The sequence below is a fragment of the Gnatocerus cornutus genome, unplaced genomic scaffold (genome assembly GCF_029298725.1).
Source record: "Gnatocerus cornutus isolate USDA-ARS CGAHR unplaced genomic scaffold, icGnaCorn1.1 ctg00000034.1, whole genome shotgun sequence".
Classification (NCBI taxonomy): Eukaryota; Metazoa; Arthropoda; class Insecta; order Coleoptera; family Tenebrionidae; genus Gnatocerus; species Gnatocerus cornutus.
In genome coordinates, this window is record NW_028275383.1 from 2,134,559 (window position 1) to 2,142,898 (window position 8,340).

The following is an 8,340-nucleotide window of genomic DNA, read 5'->3' on the forward strand; positions in this document are numbered from 1 at the left end:
CAAAACGACGATTTCTCGCCGATTTTCGTTGTTTTCTGGCTTGAATTCGCAAAGAAGAGCACGAAATCTACAAAATCATCACTTTTTACCAAGATTCAACGGCTGAATTGCAAAAAAACAGCAGAATTCTGCACGAAATCATCAGAATTCATAGAGAAAACCGCATATTTCGATGCAAATCGACGATTTCTCGCTGCTTTTCGTTGTTTTCTATCTTGAATTCGCAAAGAAGAGCACGAAATCTACAAAATCATGACTTTTTACCAAGATTCAACGGCTAAATTGCAAGAAAACAGCAGAATTATCCACGAAATCATCAAAATTCTTAGAGAAAACCGCATATTTTGATGCAAAACGACGATTTCTCGCTGATTTTCGTTGTTTTTTATCTTGAATTCGCAAAGAAGAGCACAAAATCTACAAAATCATGACTTTTACCAAGATTCAACGGCTAAATTGCAAGAAAACAGCAGAATTATCCACGAAATCATCAAAATTCTTACAGAAAACCGCATATTTCGATGTAAAACAACGATTTCTCGCCGATTTTCCTTGTTTTCTGGCTTGAATTTGCAAAGAAGAGCACGAAATCTACAAAATCATGACTTTTTACCAAGATTCAACAGCTGAATTGCAAGAAAACAGCAGAATTCTGCACGAAATCATCAAAATTCTCACAGAAAACCGCATATTTCGATGCAAAACGACGATTTCTTGCCGATTTTCGTTGTTTTCTTTCTTGAATTCGCAAAGAAGAGCACGAAATCTACAAAATCATGACTTTTTACTAAGATTCAACGGCTGAATTGCAAGGAAACAGCAGAATTCTGCACGAAATCATCAAAATTCTTACGGAAAACCGCATATTTCGATGCAAAACGACGATTTCTCGCCGATTTTCGTTGTTTTCTGGCTTGAATTCGGAAAGAAGAGCACGAAATCTACTAAATAATCACTTTTTACCAAGAGTCAACGGCTGAATTGCAAGAAAACAGCAGAATTCTGCACGAAATCGTCAAAATTCTTAGAGAAAACCGCATATTTCGATGCAAAACGACGATTCCTCGCCGATTTTCGTTGTTTTCTGGCTTGAATTCGCAAAGAAGAGCACGAAATCCACAAAATCATCACTTTTTACCAAGATTCAACGGCTGAATGGCAAGAAATCAGCAGAATTCTGGACGAAATCGTCAAAATTCTTAGAGAAAACCGCATATTTCGATGCAAAACGACGATTTCTTGCCGATTTTCGTTGTTTTCTGGCTTGAATTCGCAAAGAAGAGCACGAAATCTACAAAATCATCACTTTTTACCAAGATTCAACAGCTGAATTGCAAGAAAACAGCAGAATTCTGCACGAAATCATCAGAATTCTTAGAGAAAACCGCATATTTCGATGCAAAACGACGATTTCTCGCCGATTTTCGTTGTTTTCTATCTTGAATTCGCAACGAAGAGCACGAAATCTACAAAATCATGACTTTTTTCCAAGATTCAACAGCTGAATTGCAAGAAAACAGCAGAATTCTGCACGAAATCATCAAAATTCTAACAGAAAACCGCATATTTCGATGCAAAACGACGATTTCTCGCCGATTTTCGTTGTTTTCTGGCTTGAATTCGCAAAGAAGAGCACGAAATCTACAAAATCATGACTTTTTACCAAGATTCAACGGCTGAATTGCAAGAAAACAGCAGAATTATCCACGAAATCATCAAAATTCTTACAGAAAACCGCATATTTCGATGCAAAACGACGATTTCTCGCCGATTTTCGTTGTTTTCTGGCTTGAATTTGCAAAGAAGAGCACGAAATCTACAAAATCATGATTTTTTACCAAGATTCAACGGCTGAATTGCAAGAAAACAGCAGAATTATCCACGAAATCATTAAAATTCTTAGAGAAAACCGCATATTTTGATGCAAAACGACGATTTCTCGATGATTTTCGTTGTTTTTTATCTTGAATTCGCAAAGAAGAGCACGAAATCTACAAAATCATGACTTTTTACCAAGATTCAACGACTGAATTGCAAGAAAACAGCAGAATTATCCACGAAATCATCAAAATTCTTAGATAAAACCGCATATTTTGATGCAAAACGACGATTTCTCGCTGATTTTCGTTGTTTTTTATCTTGAATTCGCAAAGAAGAGCACGAAATCTACAAAATCATGACTTTTTACCAAGATTCAACGGCTGAATTGCAAGAAAACAGCAGAATTATCCACGAAATCATCAAAATTCTTAGAGAAAACCGCATATTTCGATGCAAAACGACGATTTCTCGCCGATTTTCGTTGTTTTCTGGCTTGAATTCGCAAAGAAGAGCACGAAATCTACAAAATCATGACTTTTTACCAAGATTCAACGGCTGAATTGCAAGAAAACAGCAGAATTCTGCACGAAATCATCAAAATTCTTACAGAAAACCGCATATTTCGATGCAAAACCACAATTTCTCGCCGATTTTCGTTGTTTTCAGGCTTTAATTCGCAAAGAAGAGCACGAAATCTACTAAATAATCACTTTTTACCAAGATTCAACGGCTGAATTGCAAGAAAACAGCAGAATTCTGCACGAAATCATCAAAATACTTACAGAAAACCGCATAAAACCGCGTCGATGCAAAACGACGATTTCTCGCCGATTTTCGTTGTTTTCTGGCTTGAATTCGCAAAGAAGAGCACGAAATCTACAAAATCATGAATTTTACCAAGATTCAACAGCTGAATTGCAAGAAAACAGCAGAATTCTGCACGAAATCATCAAAATTCTCACAGAAAACCGCATATTTCGATGCAAAACGACGATTTCTCGCCGATTTTCGTTGTTTTCTGGCTTGAATACGCAAAGGAGAGCACGGAATCTACAAAATCATGAATTTTTACCAAGATTCAACGGCTGAATTGCAAGGAAACAGCAGAATTCTGCACGAAATCGTCAAAATTCTTAGAGAAAACCGCATATTTCGATGCAAAACGACGATTTCTCGCCAATTTTCGTTGTTTTCTGGCTTGAATTCGCAATGAAGAGCACGAAATCTACAAAATCATCACTTTTTACCAAGATTCAACGGTTGAATTGCAAGAAAACAGCAGAATTCTGCACGAAATCATCAGAATTCTAAGAGAAAACCGCATATTTCGATGCAAAACGACGATTTCTCGCTGATTTTCGTTGTTTTCTATCTTGAATTCGCAAAGAAGAGCACGAAATCTACAAAATCATGACTTTTTACCAAGATTCAACGGCTGAATTGCAAGGAAACAGCAGAATTCTGCACGAAATCATCAAAATTCTTACAGAAAACCGCATATTTCAATGCAAAACGACGATTTCTCGCCGATTTTCGTTGATTTCTGGCTTGAATTCGGAAAGAAGAGCACAAAATCTACTAAATAATCACTTTTTACCAAGATTCAACGGCTGAATTGCAAGAAAACAGCAGAATTCTGCACGAAATCGTCAAAATTCTTGAAAACCGCATATTTCGATGCAAAACGACGATTCCTCGCCGATTTTCGTTGTTTTCTGGCTTGAATTCGCAAAGAAGAGCACGAAATCCACAAAATCATCACTTTTTACCAAGATTCAACAGCTGAATTGCAAGAAATCAGCAGAATTCTGCACGAAATCATCAGAATTCTAAGAGAAAACCGCATATTTCGATGCAAAACGACGATTTCTCGCTGATTTTCGTTGTTTTCTATCTTGAATTCGCAAAGAAGAGCACGAAATCTACAAAATCATGACTTTTTACCAAGATCCAACGGCTGAATTGCAAGAAAACAGCAGAATTCTGCACGAAATCATCAAAATTCTTACAGAAAACCGCATATTTCGATGCAAAACGACGATTTCTCGCCGATTTTCGTTGTTTTCTGGCTTGAATTCGCAAAGAGGAGCACGAAATCTACAAAATCAGGACTTTTTACTAAGATTCAACGGCTGAATTGCAAGAAAACAGCAGAATTATCCACGAAATCATCAAAATTCTTACAGAAAACCGCATATTTCGATGCAAAACGACGATTTCTCGCCGATTTTCGTTGTTTTTTGGCTTGAATTCGCAAAGAAGAGCACGAAATCTACAAAATCATGACTTTTTACCAAGATTCAACGGCTGAATTGCAAGAAAACAGCAGAATTCTGCACGAAATCATCAGAATTCTTAGAGAAAACCGCATATTTCGAAGCAAAACGACGATTTCTCGCCGATTTTCGTTGTTTTCTATCTTGAATTCGCAAAGTAGAGCACGAAATCTACAAAATCATGACTTTTTACCAAGATTCAACGGCTGAATTGCAAGAAAACAGCAGAATTTTGCACGAAATCATCAAAATTCTTACCGAAAACCGCATATATCGATGCAAAACGACGATTTCTCGCCGATTTTCGTTGTTTTCAGGCTTTAATTCGCAAAGAAGAGCACGAAATCTACTAAATAATCACTTTTTACCAAGATTCAACGGCTGAATTGCAAGAAAACAGCAGAATTCTGCACGAAATCGTCAAAATTCTTAGAGAAAACCGCATATTTCGATGCAAAACGACGATTTCTCGCCGATTTTCGTTGTTTTCTGGCTTGAATTCGCAAAGAAGAGCACGAAATCTACAAAATCATCACTTTTTACCAAGATTCAACGGCTGAATTGCAAGAAAACAGCAGAATTCTGCACGAAATCATCAAAATTCTTACAGAAAACGGCATTTTTCGATGCAAAACGACGATTTCTCGCCGATTTTCGTTGTTTTCTGGCTTGAATTCGCAAAGAAGAGCACGAAATCTACAAAATCATGACTTTTTACCAAGATTCAACAACTGAATTGCAAGAAAACAGCAGAATTCTGCACGAAATCATCAAAATTCTCACAGAAAACCGCATATTTCGATGCAAAACGACGATTTCTCGCCGATTTTCGTTGTTTTCTGGCTTGAATTCGCAAAGCAGAGCACGAAATCCACAAAATCATGACTTTTTACCAAGATTCAACGGCTGAATTGCAAGGAAACAGCAGAATTCTGCACGAAATCATCAAAATTCTTACAGAAAACCGCATATTTCGATGCAAAACGACGATTCCTCGCCGATTTTTGTTGTTTTCTGGCTTGAATTCGCAAAGAAGAGCACGAAATCCACAAAATCATCACTTTTTACCAAGATTCAACGGCTGAATTGCAAGAAATCAGCAGAATTCTGCACGAAATCATCAGAATTCTAAGAGAAAACCGCATATTTCGATGCAAAACGACGATTTCTCGCTGATTTTCGTTGTTTTCTATCTTGAATTCGCAAAGAAGAGCACGAAATCTACAAAATGATGACTTTTTATCAAGATTCAACGGCTGAATTGCAAGAAAACAGCAGAATTCTGCACGAAATCATCAAAATTCTTACAGAAAACCGCATATTTCGATGTAAAACGACGATTTCTCGCCGATTTTCGTTGTTTTCTGGCTTGAATTCGCAAAGAAGAGCACGAAATCTACAAAATCATGACTTTTTACCAAGATTCAACGGCTGAATTGCAAGAAAACAGCAGAATTCTGCACGAAATCATCAAAATTCTTACAGAAAACCGCATATTTCGATGCAAAACGACGATTTCTCGCCGATTTTCGTAGTTTTCTGGCTTGAATTCGCAAAGAAGAGCACGAAATCGACAAAATCATGACTTTTTACCAAGATTCAACGGCTGAATTGCAAGAAAACAGCAGAATTCTGCACGAAATCATCAAAATTCTTACAGAAAACCGCATATTTCGATGCAAAACCACGATTTCTCGCCGATTTTCGTTGTTTTCAGGCTTTAATTCGCAAAGAAGAGCACGAAATCTACTAAATAATCACTTTTTACCAAGATTCAACGGCTGAATTGCAAGAAAACAGCAGAATTCTGCACGAAATCATCAAAATTCTTACAGAAAACCGCATATTTCGATGCAAAACGACGATTTCTCGCCGATTTTCGTTGTTTTCTGGCTTGAATTCGCAAAGAAGAGCACGAAATCTACAAAATCATGACTTTTTAAGAAGATTCAACAGCTGAATTGCAAGAAAACAGCAGAATTCTGCACGAAATCATCAAAATTCTCACAGAAAACCGCATATTTCGATGCAAAACGACGATTTCTCGCCGATTTTCGTTGTTTTCTGGCTTGAATTCGCAAAGGAGAGCACGAAATCTACAAAATCATGATTTTTTACCAAGATTCAACGGCTGAATTGCAAGGAAACAGCAGAATTCTGCACGAAATCGTCAAAATTCTTAGAGAAAACCGCAAATTTCGATGCAAAACGACGATTTCTCGCCGATTTTCGTTGATTTCTGGCTTGAATTCGGAAAGAAGAGCACAAAATCTACTAAATAATCACTTTTTACCAAGATTCAACGGCTGAATTGCAAGAAAACAGCAGAATTCTGCACGAAATCGTCAAAATTCTTGAAAACCGCATATTTCGATGCAAAACGACGATTCCTCGCCGATTTTCGTTGTTTTCTGGCTTGAATTCGCAAAGAAGAGCACGAAATCCACAAAATCATCACTTTTTACCAAGATTCAACAGCTGAATTGCAAGAAATCAGCAGAATTCTGCACGAAATCATCAGAATTCTAAGAGAAAACCGCATATTTCGATGCAAAACGACGATTTCTCGCTGATTTTCGTTATTTTCTATCTTGAATTCGCAAAGAAGAGCACGAAATCTACAAAATCATGACTTTTTACCAAGATCCAACGGCTGAATTGCAAGAAAACAGCAGAATTCTGCACGAAATCATCAAAATTCTTACAGAAAACCGCATATTTCGATGCAAAACGACGATTTCTCGCCGATTTTCGTTGTTTTCTGGCTTGAATTCGCAAAGAGGAGCACGAAATCTACAAAATCAGGACTTTTTACTAAGATTCAACGGCTGAATTGCAAGAAAACAGCAGAATTATCCACGAAATCATCAAAATTCTTACAGAAAACCGCATATTTCGATGCAAAACGACGATTTCTCGCCGATTTTCGTTGTTTTTTGGCTTGAATTCGCAAAGAAGAGCACGAAATCTACAAAATCATGACTTTTAACCAAGATTCAACGGCTGAATTGCAAGAAAGCAGCAGAATTCTGCACGAAATCATCAGAATTCTTAGAGAAAACCGCATATTTCGAAGCAAAACGACGATTTCTCGCCGATTTTCGTTGTTTTCTATCTTGAATTCGCAAAGTAGAGCACGAAATCTACAAAATCATGACTTTTTACCAAGATTCAACGGCTGAATTGCAAGAAAACAGCAGAATTTTGCACGAAATCATCAAAATTCTTACAGAAAACCGCATATATCGATGCAAAACGACGATTTCTCGCCGATTTTCGTTGTTTTCAGGCTTTCATTCGCAAAGAAGAGCACGAAATCTACTAAATAATCACTTTTTACCAAGATTCAACGGCTGAATTGCAAGAAAACAGCAGAATTCTGCACGAAATCATCAGAATTCTTGGAGAAAACCGCATATTTCGATGCAAAACGACGATTTCTCGCTGATTTTTGTTGTTTTCTGGCTTGAATTCGCAATGAAGAGCACGAAATCTACAAAATCATGACTTTTTACCAAGACTCAACGGCTGAATTGCAAGAAAACAGCAGAATTCTGCACGAAATCATCAGAATTCTTAGAGAAAACCGCATATTTTGATGCAAAACGACGATTTCTCGCTGATTTTCGTTGTTTTCTATCTTGAATTCGCAAAGAAGAGCACGAAATCTACAAAATCATGACTTTTTACCAAGATTCAACGGCTGAACTGCAAGAAATCAGCAGAATTCCGCACGAAATCATCAAAATTCTTACAGAAAACCGCATATTTTGATGCAAAACGACTATTTCTCGCCGATTTTCTTTGTTTTCTGGCTTGAATTCGCAAAGAAGTGCACGAAATCTACAAAATCATGACTTTTTACCAAGATTCAACGGCTGAATTGCAAGAAAACAGCAGAATTCTGCACGAAATCATCAGAATTCTTAGAGAAAATCGCATATTTTGATGCAAAACGACGATTTCTCGCTGATTTTCGTTGTTTTCTATCTTGAATTCGCAAAGAAGAGCACAAAATCTACAAAATAATGACTTTTTACCAAGATTCAACGACTGAATTGCAAGAAAACAGCAGAATTTTGCACGAAATCATCAAAATTCTTACAGAAAACCGCATATTTCGATGCAAAACGACGATTTCTCGCCGATTTTCGTTGGTTTCTATCTTGAATTCGCAAAGAAGTGCACGAAATCTACAAAATCATGACTTTTTACCAAGATTCAACGGCTGAATTGCAAGAAA